A 27,792-nucleotide genomic window follows, 5' to 3' on the forward strand; every position below is an offset into this window, starting at 1 on the left:
TGAACTGTGCTAAGTCACGTCCGACTCTTTGAGACCCTATGGACTGTAGCCTGCCAGGCTGATTGTGGGATTCTCCAGGCAAGAATACTAGAGTGGGTTGCCATGCCCTCCTCCAGGGGATCTTCCCAACTCAGGGATAGAACCCATGTCTCTTACATCTCCTGCACTGGCAGGCAGATTCCTTACCACCAGCATCACCTGGGAAGCTCAAAGTCAGGGGAAATAAGACAAATGGCAGGGCCTCCCAGGTGGCACCTATGGTAAAAGAAACTGCCTGCCAATGCAGGAGTCGTCAGAGACATGGGTTTGACTGCTGGGTAGGGAAGATCCCCTGCAGGAGGGCATGGCAACCCACTCCAGTATTCTTGCCTTGGAGAATCCCACAGACAGAGGAACCTGATGGGCTACATTCCGTAAGGTTGCAAAGAGTTGGCCACGACTGAAGCGCCTTGGGATGGATGCAAGGTAAATGGAAATGAGATATCCTTCAGGTCAACAAAATACTTTATCTTTAAAATTGCTAGGAAAATTATACAATCTGTTTACGAATGTACAAACTGTCTATAGACATGAATACTGGCTGCTCTACTGATTAATTGAGGCACAGGAAACATCATACAACACAAACCAGGGATAAAGCAAGAGTTTGTTCACTTTAACACTAGCCCTCGAAAGTCAGAGAATGTTTTAATATTCACTATTTAGGTTCTCAGAGCAACCTGCCTCGCATGTAGTACATGCCTAACCTGTGGTACAGATGGCTGAGAGACTGAGGCTTACTTTACCTCCCACCCCACCAAGGAGAAGGAGAGGAGACCCTTTGCATGGCTAAGGTCAGCTGCAGAGAAAGCAAGGGTCCTCAGCACTTGATCAGGCCAGCAAGTCAACCATCATTCCTCCCCATACTATGAATCACCAATGTTTCCATTTAATTAAGTACCCTGTCTATAAAATAATCTGCCTGTGATGACTTTAACATTTTCTTTTTTTTTTTACCAGGGAAATCCACAGTTTATTTTTTTTTTTAAGCACAAGTAATGGAAGCTAAGTATAATACAGCCTCTTTAAGGTTCTAAGGGAAAATTATTTTCAATTTTATTTAATATTATATATATATATCTACATTTATATAAAAATAATGGGTATTTATTATTTTCAACTTTACACTCAGCCAAACTATATGAGGTCCGAAAAAAGACATGGTGGTTTCCAAAAATTTATCTCCAACTGAAGGTGTGTTCCAGTAAAGTGAAGGACTAAACCCAGGAAAGCAGAAGACCACATGATCCAAAAAGCAGGAAAGTAGCTACGGGCAGTCTCAGGTGATGAAAGGGAAGTCTCCGGACAGCAGCTAGGTAGCAGGCCTAGATAGCAACTTGGCCAGACCACAGCCGGGGACAGAGGGTGCTGGGAGAAAACAGGAGATCATGAGATGATCTGATACGTCTGCACACCTGGGAAACAATGTCGATGGTGGGCTGGCAGATTCTTCTTCAGAGAGGTTGTTTTTGGTCTCCTTGTCCATCTGGCAGCACCAGCCCTCCAGCCGTTCCGTTTCTGCCTGGAGCAGCTTCAGGAACCAGTAGCCGTCCCGGCGGCAGGCCCCGGGCTGCGCTGGGCTCTGCCGGGGAGCTGGAGGAGGGTCTCCAGCCAGGGGGTCGGGCGGGGGCAGCGAGGACGCCTCCAAGGCAGGGTCGATGTTTGTCTCCATAGGAGAGGTTGCGCTTGATCTGGGCAATCTTGGGGGCCCTGCCGGGGGCCGGCATCGATGCTGATGGAGTTGGGGTGCGGGGTGCAGTCTGGGAGGCTCTTCTCAGAGGACTTACAGCTTGAGTCATTGGCATCCTGGGTATCCGAGTCGGTGTCCCGTCGGGAGGACATGCTGTGAAGAGGGGGCACTGCTTCGCCAGTCCGTCCTCTACCTGAACCCCGATGGATTGGAATTTGGTAGCGGGACTGGGCTCCTCGTTTGGCACTGGCTGAATGCAGTCAACTTGTATTCCTATAGATGACAGTTTCCTTTTGGGGATGGCCTCGGGGTGGGATTCAGAGCTGGTCAGCGTCCCTTGTTCGCTCTTCAGAGCTGCATGTTTTGGGGTGGCTCGGGGGCCTCGGGGGCTGGGGGTAACACCGCCCCGTGTCACGGCGGTGGGCGGGTACTGCTGTCCAGGTGTCCGAGGAGTTGCTCAGGCCAGACTGGCTCGTCACTTTCGCTCTTGTGGTCCTGGCTGTCCAGGTAGGTATCCTGGGCAGACTCGGTGCTGCTCTGGAGTGTACAGAGATGTCCTCAGCACTTGATCAGCCAGCAGGTCAACCAATCATTCCTCCCCATAGCTATGAATCACCAATGTTTCCATTTAATTAAGTACCCCTGCCTATAAAATAATCTGCCTGTGATGACTTGACATTTCTATCAAATAACAGTTGTGAGAGCCAGATGGTAAAGAAGGCATAGTGCCGAAGAATCGATGCTTTTGAACCGTGGTGCTGGAGAAGACTCTTGAGAGAGAGAGAGAGCAAAGAGATCAAACCAGTCCATCTTAAAGGAAATCAAACCCTGAATACTCATCAGAAGGATGCTGAAGCTCCAAATCTTTGTCACCTGCTGCAAACTCCATTGGAAAAGACCCTGATGCTGAGAAAGTTGAAGGCAGAAGGAGAAGAGGGAACCAGAAGATGAGATAGCTGGATGGCATCACCGATGCAATGGACATGAACTTGAGCAAACTCCAGAAGATGGGTGAGGGACAGGCAGGCCTGGAGTGCTGCAGTCCATGGGTCACAAAGAGTTTGGACACCACTGGGTTGGCTGAACAACAATCAGAAGAATGCTTATACTTCCAGAAAAGCAGCAATCATTATACTTCAGTGATATTAAAAATACTCCTTCTGGAACTTTTCCCTGATGTTCAGTGGTTTATGTACTCCATGCTTCTAATGCATGGGGCCCGGGTTCAAGCTCTGGTCAGGGAACTAGATCCCACATGCCATGAGGCATGGCGAAAACAATACTCCTTCTATACTCTCAATCATTGCCAGTAAAAATGCAAAAATGGTGGCAAAAACCTGGAAGGAGTTTGGCAACATCTAGCAAACTTTGGCCACCTGCAAAGAGCTGACTCATTGGAAAAGACCCTGATGCGTGGGAAAGATTGAGGGCAAGAGGAGAAGGGGACAGAGGATGAGATGGTTGGATGGCATCACTGACTCAACGGACATGAGTTTAAACAAACTCCGGGAAATAGTGAGCACAGAAAGCCTGGCATGCTGTAGTTCTGGGGTTGCAAAGGAGTTGGATACAACTTAGCAACTGAATAACAACAGCAAGCAAATTAACATGTGTTTACCCTTTGATTCAACAATCCCCACCTGGGAATCTAACCCAAAGATGCACCATCAAATATTTGGCTCACTGATGACCCTTTAAGAAAACTAGAGTTAGGTAATTCACAAGATTTGATATATATCATCCTTCTCTCTCTGTTTATATTTAAACATTCCTGTTTCATGGTTGCTTGTTCATTGAATAAAGGTTTATTCTTTTTCTTTTAGAGCAATCACACAATACAACTTACTCTGTAGCTTGGTTGCTTTTGCGTTCTTTTCCACTTAATATCACAGTCATTTTCAGGACAATAAGATATAAGAACTCATTTTTTTTTCAAAAAAACTTCAACATAAATATGCCAAAATTTCCTCAATTACTCCATTAATGATGAAAAATTGCTTTGAGTTTTCTTCTGTTATAACAATGTTTATAATAAGCATTCTTACACATATTTCACTTGAATAATTCTTTTCCTTCTGTAGAATAGATTCTCCAAAGTTGAATCGCTATGGTCAAAGCCTGTTTTTCATTTTAATAGATACTACCAGATTACTTTCAAAAATTTTATTATATTTCACTATCTTCCCTACACTGGAGGTGATCCCTTTTACTTCCCATGAGAACACTGAATAATGCATCTCACTCTTCTTTTGTTATACATCTGATTCTGTACGAGGTTGTGCTTTCCAATGTTTATAGCCCTCTTGGAAACGCCCTCACAACAGCCTTGCTTGTCTGATTTTTCTTTTCTCACTTGCAGGAGCTATTTTAAAAGTAGGGTTGTTGGTGTTCAGTCATAAGCCATGTTGACTCTTTGTGACCCCATGGACTGCAGTACATCAGGCTCCTGGTCCTACTCTATTTCCCTGAGTTTGCCCAGATTATGTCCATGAGTCAGCGATGCTGTCTACATCTCATCCTCTGCTGCCCTCTTTCTACTTTTGCCTTCAATCTTTCCAGCATAACTCTTTCAATGAGTCGGCTCTTTGCATCAGGTGGCCAAAGTACTGGAGCTTCAGCTTCAGCATCAGTCTTCTCAATGAATATTCAGAGTTGAATTTCATATCATCAAATGTAATACAAAACATTTTTCCAAAGCGTATATTTTAACTATGCTTATGACTTTTGCCACAATAAATAATGAACACAGAGGTAGTCAATCTGTCCATTTCCCCCCCGGCTTCTGAGTTCCCTGTTTTATTAGAGATCCCCCTTCTCCTGAGGTTTTTTCAAATATTGCCCCCTTTTACTTTTTTCATAGGTTTATAATTTTACATTTATGTTTTCAGCTCATACTAAAATTTATATTTTATATTGTATAGGTTGAAACTGATCTATTGTCTTCTTTTATTTACTTGGCTGTGCTGGGTCTTAGTCACAGCCCTCGGATCTTTGCCAGGGCCGTTTGCCACAACAAGCCAGCACAGTGAGAAGCTGTGCTCTGCAATTAGAGTAGCCCCACTTGCGCAACTAGAGAAAAACCTCTGCAGCAATGAAGACCCAGCACAGCCTAAATAAACTAATAAAAATAAAATACAAAAATGAATGTTTGAGTTGGGCAAAGTATTCTTCCTAAACTGAAGAGCAAATTAAGGAAGAAAAGCAGTTTGCCAGAGCTTTCAAATCTCTTGTATCCATGAAGAGGTGTCTGGGACACTTCCTAATTCCTATCTATGACAGTGCTTTCATTTCTGGCTCCTCATACACCACATGCTGAAAGGAAGTCGATACTACATCGCTTTGATCTTGAACTTCTGGAAACTAGCATAGCATTTCCACCTGTATGGCTTTGGATCAATCCAGAAAGGTAGGGTTTCCCAGGGGGGTGTGGTGGGTAAACAATCTGTCTGTAAGGCAGGAGACACAGGTTCATCCCTGGGTCAGGAAGATCCCCTGGAGAAGGGAATGGCAACCCACTCCAGCACTTTTGCCTGGAGAATCCCATGACCGAGGAGCCTGGTGGGCTACCGTCCATGGGGTCGCAGAGTCAGACACGACTGAGAGCCTGAGCATGACGCACGCACCAAAATGTAGGATTAATGACTGTGGGAAGCAAACTGTGGAGATTCATCAGACTCATTCTGTACCTTGATCACACGGTGACGATTTCCCCTTTAACACAACTCATGCCATCAACACGCACAGTATGGTCAAGGATGGATGGCCATCCGTGACCCTGGTGCTCTGCAACAATTACAAATACAACAAAGCTTTGGAAAAGCACACAGCAAGTGGTGGCTTGATTATTGCCAGCTGAGCTGCGTGATTTCCTGCCTGCTCATCTGCTTGGACTTTTGCCAGCTGGGCCGTGTGAATTCCTGGCCCGCTCAAGCTGCTTGATTTATTTGCCCAGTGTGAGCTGCATGAACCTGTCTGCTATCTGCTTGACTTTTGTCCAGCTGAGCTGTGTGATTCCTGCCTGCTCAGCTGCTTTGATTATTGCAGCTGAGCATCATGATTCATCACAACTGATGTCCATGATATTGCCTTACTGATTGCGTGACTTTTGCCTGCTCATGCTCTTGATTATTGCCTGCTGAGGCACATCATCAGTGCATGATCAGGCACGTGATCAGTGCATGATCAATGACGTGATCAGTGTATGATAAGACCACGTGATCAGTGCATGATTGCCATGTGATCAGTGCATGATCAGCCCCGTAATCAGTGCATGATAGGACACCTGACCAGTGGATGATCAGCAACGTGATTAGTGCATGATCAGCCCACATGAAGAGTGCATGATCAGTGACGTGATCAGTGTATGATAAGACAGGTGATCAGTGCATGATTGCCATGTGATCAGTGCATGATCAGTCACGTGATCAGTGTATGATCAACCACGGGATCAATGCAAGATAGCCACCAGATCAGTTCCTGATCATCCACGTGATCCGTGTATGATCATCCTCGAGATCCGTGCATGTGCAGTCAAATGATCAGTGCAAGATAGCCACGTGATCAGTGCATGATCAGTCACGTCTTCAGTGCATGATCATCACGTGATCAGTGCATGATCAGCTACGTGATCAGTGCATGATAGCCAGGTGATCAGTGCATGATCAGTCACGTGATCAGTGCATGATTAGCCATGTGATCAGTGCATGATCAGTCACATGATCAGTGGTATGATCAACCACGGGATTCAATGCATGATAGCCAACAGATCAGTGCATGATCAGTCACGTGATCAGTGTATGATCAACCACGGGATCAATGCAGATAGCCACCAGATCAGTGTATGATATCCACGTGATCATTTAATGTGCAGTCATATGTTCAGTGCATGATTAGCTACGTGATCAGTGCATGATCAGGCACGTGATCAGTGCATGATCTGTCATGTGATCAGTGCATGATAAGCCACGTGATCAGTGCATGATCCACAACGTGATTAGTGCAATGATCAGCCACGTGATCAGTGTATGATCAGCCAATGTGATCAGTGCATATTCACCACGTGATCAGTGCAAGATTCAGCCAGGTAATCAGTGCATGATCAGCCATGAGGATCAGGGCATGATAGGCCACGTGATTCAGTGCATGATAGCCATGTGATTCAGTGCATGATCAGTCACGTGATCAGTGTATGATCAACCACGGGATCAATGCATGATAGCCACCAGATCAGTGCATGATCAGTCACGTGATCAGTGCATGATCAGTCACGTGATCAGTGTATGATATCCACGTGATCAGTTAATGTGCAGTCATATGTTCAGTGCATGATAGCTACGTGATCAGTGCATGATCAGCCACGTAATCAGTGCATGATCAGGCAAGTGATCAGTGCATGATCTGTCATGTGATCAGTGTATGATCAGCCATGTGATCAGTGCATGATCAGCCACGTGATCATTGTATGAGCAGCCATGTGATCAGTGCATGATCACCATGTGATTAGTGCATGATCAGCCACGTGATCAGTGCATGATCAGCCATGTAATCAGTGCATGATCAGCCACGTGATCACTGTATGATCAGCCACGTGATCAGTGCATGTGGGGTCACGTGATCAGTGTATGATCAGCCATGTGTTCAGTGCATGATAGACAAGTGATCAATGCATGATAGCTACGTGATCAGTGCATGCTCAGTCACATGAGCAGTGCATGATCAGCCACGTGATCAGTGCATGGTAGCCACGTGATCATTGCCTACAATTACATGATGAGTGCATGTGTAGTCACGTGATTAATGCATGCGCAGTCACGTGATCAGTGTATGATCAGCCACGTATTCAGTGCATGATAAACACGTTATCAGTGAATGATAGTCACGTGATCAGTGCATGATCAGTCACGTGATCAGTGCATGCGCAGTTAGGTGATCAGTGTATGATCAGCCACGTTATCAGTGCATAAGAGCAACCTGATCAGTGCATGATAAGCAACGTGATTAGTGCATAATCAGCCACGTGATCAGTGTACGATCAGACACGTGATCAGTGCAGGATCAGCCAAGTGACCATTGCATGATCGCTACCTGATCAGTGCATTATAAGCAACGTGATTAGTGCATGATCAGCCACGTGATCAGTGTATGATCAGCCACGTGATCAGTGCATGATCCACAACGTGATTAGTGCATGATCAGCCACGTGATCAGTGCATGATTTGCCACATGATCAGTGCATGATCAGCTACGTGATCAGTGCATGCACAGTCACGTGATCAGTGTATGATCAGCTTCGTGATCATTCCATGATTACTTACGTGATCAATGTACGATTAGCCACGTGATCAGTGCATGATAGCCACGTGATCAGTGCATGATAGCCAGCTTATCAGTGCATGATCAGTCACGTATTCAATGTTTGATCACCACGTGATCAGTGCATGATCAGTCACGTGATCAGTGTATGATCAACCAGGGGATCAATGCATGATAGCCACCAGATCAGTGCATGATCAGTCACGTGATCAGTGCATGATCAGCTACGTGATCAGTGCATGATAGCCAGCTTATCAGTGCATGATCAGTCACGTATTCAATGTTTGATCACCACGTGATCAGTGCCATGATCAGTCAGGTGATCAGTGTATGATCAACCACGGGATCAATGCATGATAGCCACCAGATCAGTGCATGATCAGTCACGTGATCAGTGCATGATCTATCTCGTGATCAGTGTATGATATCCACGTGATCAGTTAATGTGCAGTCATATTTCAGTGCATGATAGCCACGTGATCAGTGCATGATCAGTCGCGTGATCAGTGCGTGATCAGTAACGTGATCAGTGTATGATCAGTCAGGTGATCAATGTATGATAGCCAGCTTATCAGTGCATGATCAGCCACGTGATCAGTGTATGATCAGGCAGGTGATCAGTGCATGATAGCCACGTAATCAGTGCAGGATCAGCCACGTGATCAGTGCGTGATCAGTCACGTGATCAGTGCATCATCAGCCATTTTTTTAGTGCATGATCCGTCACTTTATCAGTGTATGATGATCCATGTGATTAGTGCATGCACAGTCAAGTGATCAGTGAATGATAGCCATGTGATCAGGGCATGATCAAGCACGTGATCAGAGTATGATCAGCCACGTGAACAGTGCGTGCTCAGTCACGTGATCAGGGCCTACTGAGCTGCGTTTTACCTGTCTGCTCAGCTGCTTCATAACTGCCAGCTGAGCTGCGTAATACCTGCCTGCTCATCTGCTTGACATTTGCCAGCTGATTCCTGCCTGCTCAGCTGCTTGATTATTGCCAGCTGAGCTGCGTGATTCCTGCCTGCTCATCTGCTTGACTTTTGCCAGCTGGGCCGTGTGATTCCTGCCCGCTCAGCTGCTTGATTATTGCCAGGTGAGCTGCATGAACCTGCCTGCTCATCTGCTTGACTTTTGCCAGCTGAGCTGTGTGATTCCTGCCTGCTCAGCTGCTTGATTATTGCCAGCTGAGCATCATGATTCATCACAACTGATGTCCATGATTATTGCCTACTGATTGCGTGACTTTTGCCTGCTCAGCTCTTTGATTATTGCCTGCTGAGGCACATCATCAGTGCATGATCAGGCACGTGATCAGTGCATGATCAATGACGTGATCAGTGTATGATAAGACACGTGATCAGTGCATGATTGCCATGTGATCAGTGCATGATCAGCCCCGTAATCAGTGCATGATAGACACCTGACCAGTGGATGATCAGCAACGTGATTAGTGCATGATCAGCCACATGAAGAGTGCATGATCAGTGACGTGATCAGTGTATGATAAGACAGGTGATCAGTGCATGATTGCCATGTGATCAGTGCATGATCAGTCACGTGATCAGTGTATGATCAACCACGGGATCAATGCAAGATAGCCACCAGATCAGTTCCTGATCATCCACGTGATCCGTGTATGATCATCCTCGAGATCCGTGCATGTGCAGTCAAATGATCAGTGCAAGATAGCCACGTGATCAGTGCATGATCAGTCACGTCTTCAGTGCATGATCAATCACGTGATCAGTGCATGATCAGCTACGTGATCAGTGCATGATAGCCAGGTGATCAGTGCATGATCAGTCACGTGATCAGTGCATGATAGCCATGTGATCAGTGCATGATCAGTCACATGATCAGTGTATGATCAACCACGGGATCAATGCATGATAGCCAACAGATCAGTGCATGATCAGTCACGTGATCAGTGTATGATCAACCACGGGATCAATGCATGATAGCCACCAGATCAGTGTATGATATCCACGTGATCATTTAATGTGCAGTCATATGTTCAGTGCATGATAGCTACGTGATCAGTGCATGATCAGGCACGTGATCAGTGCATGATCTGTCATGTGATCAGTGCATGATAAGCCACGTGATCAGTGCATGATCCACAACGTGATTAGTGCATGATCAGCCACGTGATCAGTGTATGATCAGCCATGTGATCAGTGCATATTCACCACGTGATCAGTGCAAGATCAGCCAGGTAATCAGTGCATGATCAGCCATGGGATCAGGGCATGATAGCCACGTGATCAGTGCATGATAGCCATGTGATCAGTGCATGATCAGTCACGTGATCAGTGTATGATCAACCACGGGATCAATGCATGATAGCCACCAGATCAGTGCATGATCAGTCACGTGATCAGTGCATGATCAGTCACGTGATCAGTGTATGATATCCACGTGATCAGTTAATGTGCAGTCATATGTTCAGTGCATGATAGCTACGTGATCAGTGCATGATCAGCCACGTAATCAGTGCATGATCAGGCAAGTGATCAGTGCATGATCTGTCATGTGATCAGTGTATGATCAGCCATGTGATCAGTGCATGATCAGCCACGTGATCATTGTATGAGCAGCCATGTGATCAGTGCATGATCACCATGTGATTAGTGCATGATCAGCCACGTGATCAGTGCATGATCAGCCATGTAATCAGTGCATGATCAGCCACGTGATCACTGTATGATCAGCCACGTGATCAGTGCATGTGGGGTCACGTGATCAGTGTATGATCAGCCATGTGTTCAGTGCATGATAGACAAGTGATCAATGCATGATAGCTACGTGATCAGTGCATGCTCAGTCACATGAGCAGTGCATGATCAGCCACGTGATCAGTGCATGGTAGCCACGTGATCATTGCCTACAATTACATGATGAGTGCATGTGTAGTCACGTGATTAATGCATGCGCAGTCACGTGATCAGTGTATGATCAGCCACGTATTCAGTGCATGATAAACACGTTATCAGTGAATGATAGTCACGTGATCAGTGCATGATCAGTCACGTGATCAGTGCATGCGCAGTTAGGTGATCAGTGTATGATCAGCCACGTTATCAGTGCATAAGAGCAACCTGATCAGTGCATGATAAGCAACGTGATTAGTGCATAATCAGCCACGTGATCAGTGTACGATCAGACACGTGATCAGTGCAGGATCAGCCAAGTGACCATTGCATGATCGCTACCTGATCAGTGCATTATAAGCAACGTGATTAGTGCATGATCAGCCACGTGATCAGTGTATGATCAGCCACGTGATCAGTTAATGTGCAGTCATATGTTCAGTGCATGATAGCTACGTGATCAGTGCATGATCAGCCACGTAATCAGTGCATGATCAGGCAAGTGATCAGTGCATGATCTGTCATGTGATCAGTGTATGATCAGCCACGTGATCAGTGCATGATCAGCCACGTGATCATTGTATGAGCAGCCATGTGATCAGTGCATGATCACCATGTGATTAGTGCATGATCAGCCACGTGATCAGTGCATGATCAGCCATGTAATCAGTGCATGATCAGCCACGTGATCACTGTATGATCAGCCACGTGATCAGTGCATGTGGGGTCACGTGATCAGTGTATGATCAGCCATGTGTTCAGTGCATGATAGACAAGTGATCAATGCATGATAGCTACGTGATCAGTGCATGCTCAGTCACATGAGCAGTGCATGATCAGCCACGTGATCAGTGCATGGTAGCCACGTGATCATTGCCTACAATTACATGATGAGTGCATGTGTAGTCACGTGATTAATGCATGCGCAGTCACGTGATCAGTGTATGATCAGCCACGTATTCAGTGCATGATAAACACGTTATCAGTGAATGATAGTCACGTGATCAGTGCATGATCAGTCACGTGATCAGTGCATGCGCAGTTAGGTGATCAGTGTATGATCAGCCACGTTATCAGTGCATAAGAGCAACCTGATCAGTGCATGATAAGCAACGTGATTAGTGCATAATCAGCCACGTGATCAGTGTACGATCAGACACGTGATCAGTGCAGGATCAGCCAAGTGACCATTGCATGATCGCTACCTGATCAGTGCATTATAAGCAACGTGATTAGTGCATGATCAGCCACGTGATCAGTGTATGATCAGCCACGTGATCAGTGCATGATCCACAACGTGATTAGTGCATGATCAGCCACGTGATCAGTGCATGATTTGCCACATGATCAGTGCATGATCAGCTACGTGATCAGTGCATGCACAGTCACGTGATCAGTGTATGATCAGCTTCGTGATCATTCCATGATTACTTACGTGATCAATGTACGATTAGCCACGTGATCAGTGCATGATAGCCACGTGATCAGTGCATGATAGCCAGCTTATCAGTGCATGATCAGTCACGTATTCAATGTTTGATCACCACGTGATCAGTGCATGATCAGTCACGTGATCAGTGTATGATCAACCAGGGGATCAATGCATGATAGGCCACCAGATCAGTGCATGATCAGTCACGTGATCAGTGCATGATCAGCTACGTGATCAGTGCATGATAGCCAGCTTATCAGTGCATGATCAGTCACGTATTCAATGTTTGATCACCACGTGATCAGTGCATGATCAGTCAGGTGATCAGTGTATGATCAACCACGGGATCAATGCATGATAGCCACCAGATCAGTGCATGATCAGTCACGTGATCAGTGCATGATCTATCTCGTGATCAGTGTATGATATCCACGTGATCAGTTAATGTGCAGTCATATTTCAGTGCATGATAGCCACGTGATCAGTGCATGATCAGTCGCGTGATCAGTGCGTGATCAGTAACGTGATCAGTGTATGATCAGTCAGGTGATCAATGTATGATAGCCAGCTTATCAGTGCATGATCAGCCACGTGATCAGTGTATGATCAGGCAGGTGATCAGTGCATGATAGCCACGTAATCAGTGCAGGATCAGCCACGTGATCACTGTATGATCAGCTACGTGATCAGTGCATGTGCAGTCACGTGATCAGTGTATGATCAGCCACGTGTTCAGTGCATGATAGCCAAGTGATCAATGCATGATAGATACGTGATCAGTGCATGCTCAGTCACATTAGCAGTGCATGATAGCCACGTGATAAGTGCATGATCAGTCACGTGATCAGTGAGTGATCAGTAACGTGATCAGTGTATGATCATCCACATGATCAGTGCATGTGCAGTCATGTGATCAGTGCATTATAGCCACGTGATTAGTGCATTATCAGTCACGTGATCAGTGCGTGCTCAGTCACGTGATCATAGCCTACTGAGCTCCGTTATTCCTGTCTGCTCAGCTGCTTTACAATTGCCAGCTGAGCTGCGTGATTCCTGCCTGCTCATCTGCTTGACAATTGCCAGCTGAGCCGTCTGATTCCTGCCTATTCAGCTGCTTGATGATTGCCAGCTGAGCAGCATGATTCATCACAGCTGAGGTCCATGATTATTGCCTGCTGATTGCGTGATTCGTGCCTGCTCAGCTCTTTGGTTATTGCCTCCTGAGGCACATCATCAGTGCATGATAGCAACGTGATCAGTTCTTGATTAGTCACATGATCAGCACCATTCAGACACGAGATCACAGCATGCTAAGTCACGTGATCAGTTCATGATCAGCCATGTGATTAGTGCATGATCAGCCACGTGATAAATGCATGATCATCCACGTGATTATTGCATGCACAATCAAGTGATCAGTGCATGATAGCCACGTGATCTGTGCATGATCAGTCACGTGATCAGTGTATGATCAACCACGGGATCAGTGCATGATAGCCACGTGACCAGTACATGATTAATCAGTGCATGATCAGTCACGAGATCAGTGTATGATCAGCTTCGTGATCAGTGCATGGTCAGCCGCGTGATCAGTGCCTGATCAGGCAAGTGATCAGTGCATGATCAGTCACGTGATAAGTGTATGATCAGCTTCGTGATCAGTGCATGGTCAGCCACGTGATCAGTACATGATAGCCAAGTGATCAATGCCTGATAGCTACGTGATCAGTGCATGATCAGTCACATGAGCAGTGCATGATCAGCCACGTGATCACTGCATGATAGCCATGTGATCATTGCCGAGAGTTACATGATCAGTGTATGTGCAGTCAGGTGATCAGTGCATTATACCCATGTGATCAGTGCATAATCAATAACATGATCAGCAATATTCAGACAAGTGATCACTGTATGCTCAGTCACGTGATCAGTTCCTGATCAGCCACGTGATGAGTGTGTTATCATCCTGGAGAACAGTGCATGAGCAGTCACAAGATCAGTGCATGGTAGCCCCGTGATCAGTGCATGATGAGTCACGTCTTCAGTTTATGATCTATCAGGTGATCAGTGCGTGATCAGCTACGTGATCAGTGCATGATAGCCAGGTGATCAGTTCATGATCAGTTACGTCTTCAGTGCATGATCAATCACGTGACCAGTGCATGATCAGCCACGTAATCAGTGCATGATAGCCACCTGACCAGTGCATGATCAGCAACGTGATTAGTGCATGATCATCCAAATGATCATTGCATGCAGTCACGTGATGAGTGTATGATCAGCTTCATGTTCAGAGTATGATAAGCCATGTGATCAGTGCTTGATCATCCACGTGATCAGTGCATGATCCGCAACATGTTTAGTGCATGATCAAGCACATGAACAGTATATGATCAGGCAGGTGATCAGTGCAAGATCAGCCATGTAATCAGTGCATGATCAGCCCTGGGATCAGTGCATGATAGCCATGTGATCAGTGCATGATAGCTACGTGATCAGTGCATGATCAGCCACGTGATCAGTGCATGATCAGGCACGTGATCAGTGCATGATCAGTCACGTGATAAGTGTATAATCAGCCACGTGACCAGTGCATGAAAACCACGTGACCAGTGCATGATCAGTCACGAGATCAGTTCATGATCAGACACGTGATCAGTGCATGATCAGGCACGGGATCACTGTATGATCAGCCACGTGACCAGTGCATGATAGCCACGTGACCAGTGCATGATCAGTCATGAGATCAGGGCATGATCAGCCATGGTATCAGTTCATGATAGCCATGTGATCAGTGCATGGTAGCTAGGTGATGAGTGCATTATCAGGCACGTAATCAGTGTATGATCAGCCACGTGATAAGTGTATGATCAGCCATGTGATCAGTGCATGATCAGCCACGTGATCAGTATATGATCAACCACGTGATTAGTGCATCATCCGCAACGTGATTAGTGCATGATCAGCAACGTGATCAGTGTATGATCAACCACGTGATAAGTGCATTATCTGCCACATGATCAGTGTATGATCAGCTTCGTGATCAGTGCATGATTAGTTACGTGATCAATGTATGATTAGACACGTGATCAGTGCATGATAGCCACGTGATCAGTGCATGATCAGTCACGTGATCAGTGCATGCGCAGTCACGTGATCAGTGTATGATCAGCCACGTGATCAGTGCATGCACCGTCACGTGATCAGTGTATGATCAGCTTCGTGATCAGTGCATGATCATCCACGTGATCAGTGCACGATCAGGCACATGAAGAGTGCATGATCAGTCACGTGATCAGTGTATTATCATCCATGTGATCAGTGCATGATCAGCCACGTTATCAGTGCAGGATCAGCCATGTTATCAGTGCATGCAAAGTCACGTGATCAGTGTATGAACAGGTTCGTGATCAGTGCATGATCAGCCACGTGATCAGCGCATGATCAGGCACGTGCAGAGTGCATGATTAGTCATGTGATCAGTGTATGATCAGCCACGTGATCAATGCATGATAGCCACCTGTTCAGTGCATGGTAAGCAACGTGATTAGTGCATGTTTAGCCACGTGATCAGCGCATGATACGCAACGTGATCAGTGCATTATCAGTCATGTGATAAGTGAGTGCACAGTCACGTGATCAGTGTATGATCAGGCACGTGATCAGTGCATGATCAGGCAGGTGATCAGTGCATGATCAGACACGTGATCAGTGCATGATAGCCACGTGACCAGGGCATGATCAGTCACGAGATAGTGCATGATCAGCCATGGGATCAGTGCATGGTAGCCATGTGATCAGTGCATGATAGCTACGTGATCAGTGCATGATCAGCCACTCGATCAGTGCATGATCAGGCACGTGATCAGTGCATGATCAGGCAGGTGATCAGTGCATGATCAGACACGTGATCAGTGCATGATAGCCACGTGACCAGGGCATGATCAGTCACGAGATCAGTGCATGATCAGCCATGGGATCAGTGCATGATAGCCATGTGATCAGTGCATGATAGCTACGTGATCGGTGCATGATCAGCCACGGAAGCAGTGGGTGATCAGCCACGTCATCACTGTATGATCAGCCAGGTGATCAGTGCATGTGCAGTCACGTGATCAGTGTATGATCAGCCATCTGTTCAGTGCATGATAGAAAAGTGATCAATGCATGATAGCTCCGTGATCAGTGCATGCTCAGTCACATGAGCAGTGCATGATCAGCAACGTGATCAATGCATGATAGCCACGTGATCATTGCCTACAATTACGTGATCAGTGCCTGTGCAGTCACGTGATTAGTGCATGCTCAGTAACGTGATCAGTGTATGATCAGCCACATGATCAGTGCATTATAGCCACTTGATCAGTGCATGATAAGCAACGTGATTAGCACATGGTCAGCGACGTGTTCAGTGTATGATCAGCCACGTGGTCAGTGCATGATCAGCCACGTGATCAGTGTATGATCAGCCACGTGATCAGTGCATGATAGCCACCTGTTCAGTGCATGGTAAGCAACATGATTAGTGCATGATTAGCCACGTGATCAGCGCATGATACGCAACGTGATCAGTGCATTATCAGCCATGTGATAAGTGAGTGCACAGTCACGTGATCAGTGTATGATCAGCTTCGTGATCAGTGCATGATCAGCCACGTGATCAGTTCATGATCAGTCACATGATCAGCACCATTCAGACACGAGATCATTGCATGCTAAGTCACGTGTTCAGTTCATGATCAGCCATGTGATTAGTGCATGATCAGCGACGTGATAAGTGCATGATCAGCCACGTGATTATTGCATGCACAATCCAGTGATCAGTGCATGATAGCCACGTGATCTGTGCATGATCAGTCACGTGAACAGTGTATAATCAGCCATGTAATCAGTGCATGATAGCCACGTGACCAGTACATGATTAATCAGTGCATGATCATCCACGTGATCAGTGCATGCACAGTCAAGTGATCAGTGCATCCAGTCACGTGATCAATGTATGATCAGCTTCGTGATCAGAGTACGATCAGCCACGTGATCAGTGTATGATCAGCCACGTTATAGGTGTATTATCCACAACGTGATTAGTGCATGATCAGGCACGTGATCAGTGTATGATGAGCCACGTGATCAGTGCATGATCCGCAACGTGATTAGTGCATGATCAGCCACTTGATCAGTGCATGATCAGCCAAGTGATCAGTGCATGCAGTCACGTGACCAGTCTATGATCAGCTTCAGATCAGCGCATGATCAGAGACGTGATCAGTGCATGATCAGTCACGTGATCAGTGCATGATCAGACACGTGATCAGTGCATGATCAGTCACGTGATCAGTGTATGATCAGCCACATGATCAGTGCATGATTGCCACGTGATCAGTGCATGATCAGTCACATGTTCGGTGCATGATCTGACACTTGATAGGTGTATGATATCCACGTGATCAGTTCATGCCCAGTCATGTGATCAGTGCATGATAGCTACGTGATCAGTGCATGATCAGCCAGGTGATCAGTGCAAGATTGCCAAGTGATCAGTGCATGATCAGTCACATGATCAGTGTATGATCAGCCACGTGATCAGTACATGATAGCCAGGTGACTAGTGCATGATCAGTCAGGTGATCAGTGCATGATCAGCCACGGGATCAGTGCATGATTGCCATGTGATCAGTGCATGATAGCTACGTGATCTGTGCATGATCAGCCACGTAATCAGTGCATGATCAGCCACGTGATCAGTGCATGATCAGTCACGTAACCAGTGTATGATCATCCACAGGATCAGTGCATGCACAGTCAAGTGATCAGTGAATTACAGCCATGTGATCAGTGTATGATCAGCCACGTGAACAGTGCCTGCTGAGTCACGTGACCAGGGCCTACTGAGGTGGATGATTCCTGTCTGCTCAGCTGCTTGAAAATTGCCAAGTGAGCTGCGTGATTCCTACCTGCTCATCAGCTTGACAATTGCCAGCTTAGCTGAATTCCTGCCTTTCAGCTGCTTGATGATTGCCAGCTGAGCAGCATGATTCATCACACCTGAGGTCCATAATTATTGCCTGCTGATTGCGTGATTCGTGCCTGCTCAGCTCTTTGGTTATTGCCTCCTGAGGCACATCCTCAGTGCATGATAGGCACGTGATCAGTTCATGATCAGTCACATGATCAGACCCATTCAGACACGAGATCACTGCATGCTAAGTTACGTGATCAGTTCATGATCTGCCATGTGATTAGTGGATGATCAGCCACGTGATAAGTGCATGATCATCCACGTGATTATTGCATGCAAAATAAAGTGATAAGTGCATGATAGCCACGGCATCTGTGCATGATAAGTCTCGTGATCAGTGTATGAACAGCCACGTGAGCAGTGCATGATAGCCACGTGACCAGTACATGATTAATCAGAGCATGATCAGCCAAATGATCAGTGCATGAACAGGTACGTGATCAGTGCATGATCAGGCACATGATTAGTGCATGATCCGTCATGTGATCAGTGCATGATCAGGCACGAGAAGAGTGCACGATCAGTCACCTGATCAGTGTATGATAGCCAGGGTATCAGGGCATGATCAGCCACGTGATCAGTGTATGATCAGTCACGTGATCAGTGCATGATCAGCCACGTGATCAGTGCATGATCAGCCACGTGATCAGTGGAGAATAGGCACGTGATCATTGCATTATCAGCCATGGGAGGCATCCTGAGTTCCCAGACGTAACTCGAGAATCCCGCCGCAACTCAAGAAAAAACACGTGGTTGCCCGTCATTGCAAGATGAAGCCCTTTCCCGCTACAGCGTCTCAGGAGAAGTTCCACGTTAGGAATTGGAGGTCGAAACGGTACTTGGCACCCTTGATGCGATCAGAGTCTGAAATCAGAGGAACACTGAGGTTCCTGCCTCAACTGGAGATGAGGCCCTCTTCCAATGCACCAAACCCAGTGGAGTCCCGAGAGGCCCCTCCCACCTCCAGTTTCCCTGACTTCTCAGAGCCACCATGAGAAGCCGCCTGAGGTCACCTGCACAAGTCGAGGGATCCCAGGGTTTCCTGCCTCAACCCGAGAAAGACCTCGAGAGACCTTCTTCAACACGTCTCGAGGCCAGATTCCCCTACCATGACTCGAGAGCAATGACGCACTCCCTCTCACCACTCGCATGGAGACCCGACTTCCTTGGCGCCCCACGAGAGGCTCACTGACATCACCGTCGTACCTCGTGAGAAACCACACACTGGGGCCGCCGCTCGAGAACAACCCCGAGACTCCCCCGTCATCGCGAGATGAGGGCCTTCGTCTCCTGCAGGGCCTAGAGACCAATCTCGCGACCTCTCTCCAAACGCCTCAGGAGGCTTGACTCCCTTTAGTCCACGCAGTGAGCTCCAAGAGATACCCGTCGCGAATCGAGAGCAGAGAGTGGTTCTTTGCTTCCACTCGAGATGAATGCCTGTCTCCCCGGGTGCGTCTGGAATGCAACCCCGAGATCTGTGTACCCCTGGAGAGGAACATTGGCTTCTAGACACAAGCCTAGATGAGGTCTATTTGCCCTGCAGTCACTCAAGAGCAATCCCCAGCTTTCCTTCACAAATCGAATGGACCATTGGACTTCCCTGGGCCAACACAAGAGGCATTCTGAATTCCCCGTCGTAACTCGAGAATCCAGCCGCAACTCGAGAAAAACCACGTGGTTCCCCCGTCATTGAAAGATGAAGCCCTTTCCCACTACAGCATCTCAGGAGAAGTCCCACGTTAAGAATTGGAGTTCGAAACGGTACTTGGCACCCTTGATGCGACCCACAAAGTTCCCCGACATCCCGGTCTCCCTCGAGAGGAACACCGAGGTTTTCCGGCACCACTTCCTCTGAGCCTCTTCTAACCTCCTGATCTGGACAGGAGGGTCGCATCCCCTGCTTTGTCTGGAAGGGGTTCCCGACTTTCCGGTCGCACCTCAGGATGAGGCCGGTCTCACGACGACATTCCAGACGTGGCCTCGTGGGTGGTTTCACATTCCGAAGGACCCCGATTTCCCGGTCCCCTCTTGATAAGAACCCGATGCCCGGACACCTCTTTGAACTCCACCCTGTGAATGAAGTCAACACGAAGGGGCAGTGACTCCCCCGTGCGTCATCTGGAAAAACCCCCAGGTTCCAAATACAGCACGACAAGTGGCCTCTCAACCCGTGAACACCTTGAGAGGCTAGCGGAGTTCCATGCCTCAACCCTAGAAGAGGCCTGACTCTCCTGTCCCAACTCTGCAAGGACCCTGGGATCGGAGTCTGAAATGGAGAGGAACCCTGAGGTTCCTGCCTCAACTGGAGATGAGGCCCTCTTCCAATGCACCAACCCCAGTGGAGTCCCGAGAGGCCCCTCCCACCTCCAGTTTCCCTGACTTCTCAGAGCCACCATGAGAAGCCCCCTGAGGTCACCTGCACAGGTCTAGGGAACCCAGGGCTTCCTGCCTCAACCCGAGAAAGACCTCGAGAGACCTTCTTCAACACGTCACGAGGCCAGATTCCCCTACCATGACTCAAGAGAATTGACGCGCTCCCCCTCGCCACTCGCATGGAGACCCGACTTCCCTGGCGCCCCACCAGAGGCTCCGTGACTTCGGCGTCGTACCTCGTGAGAAACCACACACTGGGGCCGCCCTTCGAGAAAAACCCCGAGACTCCACCGTCATCGCGAGATGAGGGCCTTCGTCTCCTGCATGGCCTAGAGACCAATCTCGCGACCTCTCTCCAAACGCCTCAGGAGGCTTGACTCCCTTTAGTCCAATCAGTGAGCTCCAAGAGGAACCCGTTGCGACACGAGAGCAGAGCGGGGTTCTTTGCTTCCACTCGAGATGAATGCCTGTCTCCCCGGGTGCCTCTGGAATGCAACCCCGAGATCCCTGTCGCCCCTGGAGAGGAACACTGGCTTCTGGACACAAGCCTAGATGAGGTCTATTGGCCCTGCAGTCACTTGAGAGCAATCCCCAGCTTTCCTTCGCAACTCGAATGGAAGATTGGACTTCCCTGGGCAAACACAAGAGGCATCCTGAATTCCCCATCGTAACTCGAGAATCCCCCTCAACTTGAGAAAAACCACGTGGTTTCCCCCTCATCGCAAGATGAAGCCCTTTCCCGCTACAGCGTCTCAGGAGAAGTCGCATGTTAGGAATTGGAGGTCGAAACGATACTTGGCACCCTTGATGCGACCCATAAAGTTCCCCGACATCCCGGTCTCCCTCGAGAGGAACACCGAGGTTTTCCGGCACCACTACCTCTGAGCTCCTTCTACCCTCCTGATCTGGACAGGAGGGTCGACTCCCCTGCTTTGTCAGGAAGGGGTTCCCGACTTTCCGGTCGCACCTCAGGATGAGGCCGGTCTCACGACGACATTCCAGACGTGGCCTCGTGGGTGCTCCAACATTCTGAAGGACTGCGATGCCCGGTCCCCTCTTGATAAGAACCCGATGCCCGGACACCTCTCCGAAATCCAACCTGTGAATGAAGTAAAAACGAAGGGGCGGTGACTCGCCCGTGCATGGTCCGGAAAACCCGCCAGGTTCAAAATACGGCTCGACAAGTGGCCTCTCTCCACGGGGACACCTCGAGAGGCAAGCGGAGTTCCATGTCTCAACAAAAGACGAGGCCTGACTCTCCTGTCCCAAGTCTGCAGGGACCCTGCGATCGGAGTCTGAAATCAGAGGAACCCTGAGGTTCCTGCCTCAACTGGAGATGAGGCCCTCTTCCAATGCACCAACCCCAGTGGAGTCCCGAGAGGCCCCTCCCACCTCCAGTTTCCCTGACTTCTCAGAGCCACCATGAGAAGCCCCCTGAGGTCACCTGCACAAGTCGAGGGAACCCAGGGTTTCCTGCCTCAACCCGAGAAAGACCTCGAGAGACCTTCTTCAACACGTCTCGAGGCCAGATTCCCCTACCATGACTCGAGATCAATGACGGGCTCGCCCTAGCCACTCGCATGCAGACCCGACTTCACTGGCGCCCCGCGAGAGGCTCACTGACCTCGCCGTCATACATCGTGAGAAACCACACACTGGGGCCGCCCCTCGAGAAAAACCCCGGAACTCCCCCGTCATCGCGAGATGAGGGCCTTCGTCTCCTGCATGGCCTAGAGACCAATCTCGCGACCTCTTTCCAAACGTCTCAGGAGGCTTCAATCCCTTTAGTCCACTCAGTGAGCTCCAAGAGGTAACCATTGCGACACGAGAGCAGAGCGGGGTTCTTTGCTTCCACTCGAGACGAATGCCTGTCTGGCCGGGTGTGTCTGGAATGCAACCCCGAGATCCCTGTCGCCCCTGGAGAAAACATTGGCTTCTGGACACAAGCCTAGATGAGGTCTATTGGCCCTGCAGTCACTCGAGAGCAATCCCCAGCTTTCCTTCGCAACTCGAATGGAAGATTGGACTTCCCTGGGCCAACACAAGAGGCATCCTGAATTCCCCGACGTAACTCAAGAATCCCGCCGCAACTCGAGAAAAACCACGTGGTTCCCCCGTCATCGCAAGATGAAGCCCTTTCCCGCTACAGCGTCTCAGGAGAAGTCCCACGTTACGAATTGGAGGTCGAAACCGTACTTGGCACCCTTGATGCGACCCAAAAAGTTCCCCGACATCCCGGTCTCCCTCGAGAGGAACACCGAGGTTTTCCGGCACCACTTCCTCTGAGCCCATTCTCCCCTCCTGATCTCGACAAGAGGGTCGACTCCCATGCTTTGTCTGGAAGGGGTTGCCGACCTTCCGGTTACACCTCAGGATGAGGCCGTTCTCACGACGAAATTCCAGACGTGGCCTCGTGGGTGGTTCTTCATTCCAAAGGACCCCGATTTCCAGGTCCCCTCTTGATATGAATCGGATGCCCGGACAACTCTTCGAACTCCACCCTGTGAATGAAGTCAACACGAAGGGGCAGTGCCTGCCCCGTGCATCGTCCAGAAAAACCCCCAGGTTCCAAATACAGGTCGACAAGTGGCCTCTCACCCCGTGAACACCTAGAGAGGCTAGGGAGTTCCATGCCTCAACCCAAGACCAGGCCTGACTCTCCTGACCCAAGTCTGCAGGGACCCTGCGTTCGGAGTATGAAATCAGAGGAACACTGAGGTTCCTGCCTCAACTGGAGATGAGGCCCTCTTCCAATGCACCAACCCCAGTGGAGTCCCGAGAGGCCCCTCCCAACTCCAGTTTCCCTGACTTCTCAGAGCCACCATGAGAAGCCCCCTGAGGTCACCTGCACAAGTCGAGGGAACCCAGGGTTTCCTGCCTCAACCCGAGAAAGACCTCGAGAGACCTTCTTCAACACGTCACGAGGCCAGATTCCCCTACCAAGACTCGAGAGCAGTGACGCGCTCCCCCTAGCCACTCGCATGCAGACCCGACTTCACTGGCGCCCCGCGAGAGGCTCACTGACCTCCCAGTCATACCTCGTGAGAAACCACACACTGGGGCCGCCCCTCGAAAACAACCCCGAGATCCCCCGTCATCGCGAGATGAGGGCCTTCGTCTCCTGCATGGCCTAGAGACCAATCTCGCGACCTCTCTCCAAACGCCTCAGAAGGCTTGAATCCCTTTAGTCCACTCAGTGAGCTCCAAGAGGTAACCATCGCGACTCGAGAGCAGAGCGGGGTTCTTTGCTTCCACTCGAGACGAATGCCTGTCTGGCCGGGTGCGTCTGGAATGCAACCCCGAGATCCCTGTTGCCCGTAGAGAGGAACATTGGCTCTGGACACAAGCCTAGATGAGGTCTATTGGCCCTGCAGTCACTTGAGAGCAATCCCCAGCTTTCCTTCGCAACTCGAATGGCAGTTTGGACTTCCCTGGGACAACACAAGAGGCATCCTGAATTCCCCGTCGTAACTCGAGAATCCCGCCGCTACGCGAGAAAAACCGCGTGGTTCCCACGTCATCGCAAGTTGAAGCCCTTTCCCTATACAGCGTATCCGGAGAAGTCCCACGTTAGGAACTGGAGATCGAAACCGTACTTGGCACCCTTGATGCGACCCAAAAAGTTCCCCGACATCCCGGTCTCCCTCGAGAGGAACACCGAGGTTTTCCGGCACCACTTCCTCTGAGCCCATTCTCCCCTCCTGATCTCGACATGAGGGTCGACTCCCCTGCTTTGTCTGGAAGGGGATCCCGACCTTCCGGTCGCACCTCAGGATGAGGCCGGTCTCACGACGACATTCCAGACGTGGCCTCATGGGTGGTTCCACATTCCGAAGGACCCCGATTTCCCGGTGCCTTCTTGATAGAACCCGATGCCCGGACACCTCTTCGAACTCCACCCTGTGAATGAAGTCAACACGAAGGGGCAGTGACTCGCCCGTGCATCGTCCGGAAAAACCCCCAGGTTCCAAATACAGCTCGACAAGTGGCCTCTCTCCACGGGGACACCTCGAGAGGGAAGCGGAGTTTCATGTCTCAACACAAGACGAGGCCTGACTCTCCTGACCCAAGTCTGCAGGGACCCTGCGATCGGAGTCTGAAATCAGAGGAACACTGAGGTTCCTGCCTCAACTGGAGATGAGGCCCTCTTCCAATGCAACAACCCCAGTGGAGTCCCGAGAGGCCCCTCCCACCTCCAGTTTCCCTGACTTCTCAGAGCCACCATGAGAAGCCCCCTGAGGTCACCTGCACAAGTCGAGGGAACCCAGGGTTTCCTGCCTCAACCCGAGAAAGACTTCGAGAGACCTTCTTCAACATGTCACGAGGGCAGATTCCCCTACCATGACTCGAGAGCAATGACGGGCTCGCCCTAGCCACTCGCATGCAGACCAGACTTCACTGGCGCCCCGCGAGAGGCTCACTGACCTCGCAGTCATACCTCGTGAGAAACCACACACTGGGGCCGCCGCTCGAAAACAACCCCGAGACTCCCCCGTCATCGCGAGATGAGGGCCTTCGTCTCCTGCATGGCCTAGAGACCAATCTCGCGACCTCTCCCCAACCGCCTCAGGAGGCTTGAATCCCTTTAGTCCACTCAGTGAGCTCCAAGAGGTAACCATTGCGACACGAAAGCAGAGCGGGGTTCTTTGCTTCCACTCGAGACGAATGCCTGTCTGGCCGGGTGCGTCTGGAATGCAACCCCGAGATCCCTGTCGCCCCTGGAGAGGAACATTGGCTTCTGGACACAAGCCTAGATGAGGTCTATTGGCCCTGCAGTCACTCGAGAGCAATCCCCAGCTTTCCTTCGCAACTCGAATGGAAGATTGGACTTCCCTGGGCCAACACAAGAGGCATCCTGAATTCCCCGACGTAACTCAAGAATCCCGCCGCAACTCGAGAAAAACCACGTGGTTCCCCCGTCATCGCAAGATGAAGCCCTTTCCTGCTACAGCGTCTCAGGAGAAGTCCCACGTTAGGAATTGGAGGTCGAAAGGGCATTTGGCACCCTTGATACGACCGACAAAGCTCCCCGACATTCCGGTCTCCCTGGAGAGGAACTCCGAGGTTTCCGGCACCACTTCCTCTGAGCCCATTCTCCCCTCCTGATCTCGACAAGAGGGTCGACTCCCCTGCTTTGTCTGGAAGGGGTTGCCGACCTTCCGGTCACAACTCAGGATGAGGCCTGTCTCACGACGAAATTCCAGACGTGGCCTCGTGGGTGGTTTCACATTCCGAAGGACCCCGATTTCAGTCCCCTCTTGATATGAATCGGATGCCCGGACACCTCTTCGAACTCCACCCTGTGAATGAAGTCAACACGAAGGGGCAGTGCCTGCCCCGTGCATCGTCCAGAAAAACCCCCAGGTTCCAAATACAGGTCGACAAGTGGCCTCTCACCCGGTGAACACCTCGAGAGACTAGCGGAGTTCCATGCCTCAACCCAAGAACAGGCCTGACTCTCCTGACCCAAGTCTGCAGGGACCCTGCGTTCGGAGTTGAAATCAGAGGAACACTGAGGTTCCTGCCTCAACTGGAGATGAGGCCCTCTTCCAATGCACCAAACCCAGTGGAGTCCCGAGAGGCCCCTCCCACCTCCAGTTTCCCTGACTTCTCAGAGCCACCATGAGAAGCACCCTGAGGTCACCTGCACAAGACGAGGGAACCCAGGGTTTCCTGCCTCAACCCGAGAAAGACCTCGAGAGACCTTCTTCAACACGTCACGAGGCTAGATTCCCCTACCAAGACTCGAGATCAATGACGGGCTCGCCCTAGCCACTCGCATGCAGACCCGACTTCACTGGCGCCCCGCGAGAGGCTCACTGACCTCGCCGTCATACCTCGTGAGAAACCACACACTGGGGCCGCCGCTCGAGAACAACCCCGAGACTCCCCCGTCATCGCGAGATGAGGGCCTTCGTCTCCTGCATGGCCTAGAGACCAATCTCGCGACCTCTCTCCAAACGCCTCAGGAGGCTTAAATCCCTTTAGTCCACTCAGTGAGCTTCAAGAAGTAACCATCGCGACTCGAGAGCAGAGCGGGGTTCTTTGCTTCCACTCGAGACGAATGCCTGTCTGGCCGGGTGCGTCTGGAATGCAACCCCGAGATCCCTGTCGCCCCTAGAGAGGAACATTGGCTCTGGACACAAGCCTAGATGAGGTCTATTGGCCCTGCAGTCACTTGAGAGCAATCCCCAGCTTTCCTTCGCAACTCGAATGGCAGTTTGGACTTCCCTGGGACAACACAAGAGGCATCCTGAATTCCCCGTCGTAACTCGAGAATCCCGCCGCTACGCGAGAAAAACCGCGTGGTTCCCACGTCATCGCAAGTTGAAGCCCTTTCCCTATACAGCGTATCCGGAGAAGTCCCACGTTAGGAACTGGAGATCGAAACCGTACTTGGCACCCTTGATGCGACCCAAAAAGTTCCCCGACATCCCGGTCTCCCTCGAGAGGAACACCGAGGTTTTCCGGCACCACTTCCTCTGAGCCCATTCTCCCCTCCTGATCTCGACAAGAGGGTCGACTCCCCAGCTTTGTCTGGAAGGGGTTGCCGACCTTCCGGTTACACCTCAGGATGAGGCCGGTCTCACGACGACATTCCAGACGTGGCCTCATGGGTGGTTCCACATTCCGAAGGACCCCGATTTCCCGGTGCCTTCTTGATAGAACCCGATGCCCGGACACCTCTTCGAACTCCACCCTGTGAATGAAGTCAACACGAAGGGGCAGTGACTCGCCCGTGCATCGTCCGGAAAAACCCCCAGGTTCCAAATACAGCTCGACAAGTGGCCTCTCTCCACGGGGACACCTCGAGAGGGAAGCGGAGTTTCATGTCTCAACACAAGACGAGGCCTGACTCTCCTGACCCAAGTCTGCAGGGACCCTGCGATCGGAGTCTGAAATCAGAGGAACACTGAGGTTCCTGCCTCAACTGGAGATGAGGCCCTCTTCCAATGCACCAACCCCAGTGGAGTCCCGAGAGGCCCCTCCCACCTCCAGTTTCCCTGACTTCTCAGAGCCACCATGAGAAGCCCCCTGAGGTCAACTGCAC

General features: G+C 49.8%; 1 protein-coding gene and 1 pseudogene across 6 annotated transcripts in view; one reads left to right on the plus strand and one right to left on the minus strand.

Moving 5' to 3' along the window:
• PPM1B (protein phosphatase, Mg2+/Mn2+ dependent 1B) overlaps positions 1-27,792 on the plus strand; it is a 316,707-nt gene that overhangs the window by 110,796 nt on the left and 178,119 nt on the right.
• LOC100848847 (disks large-associated protein 4-like) overlaps positions 1,352-27,792 on the minus strand; it is a 41,254-nt pseudogene continuing 14,813 nt past the window's right edge.

This window comes from Bos taurus, chromosome 11 (assembly GCF_002263795.3).
Source record: "Bos taurus isolate L1 Dominette 01449 registration number 42190680 breed Hereford chromosome 11, ARS-UCD2.0, whole genome shotgun sequence".
Classification (NCBI taxonomy): Eukaryota; Metazoa; Chordata; class Mammalia; order Artiodactyla; family Bovidae; genus Bos; species Bos taurus.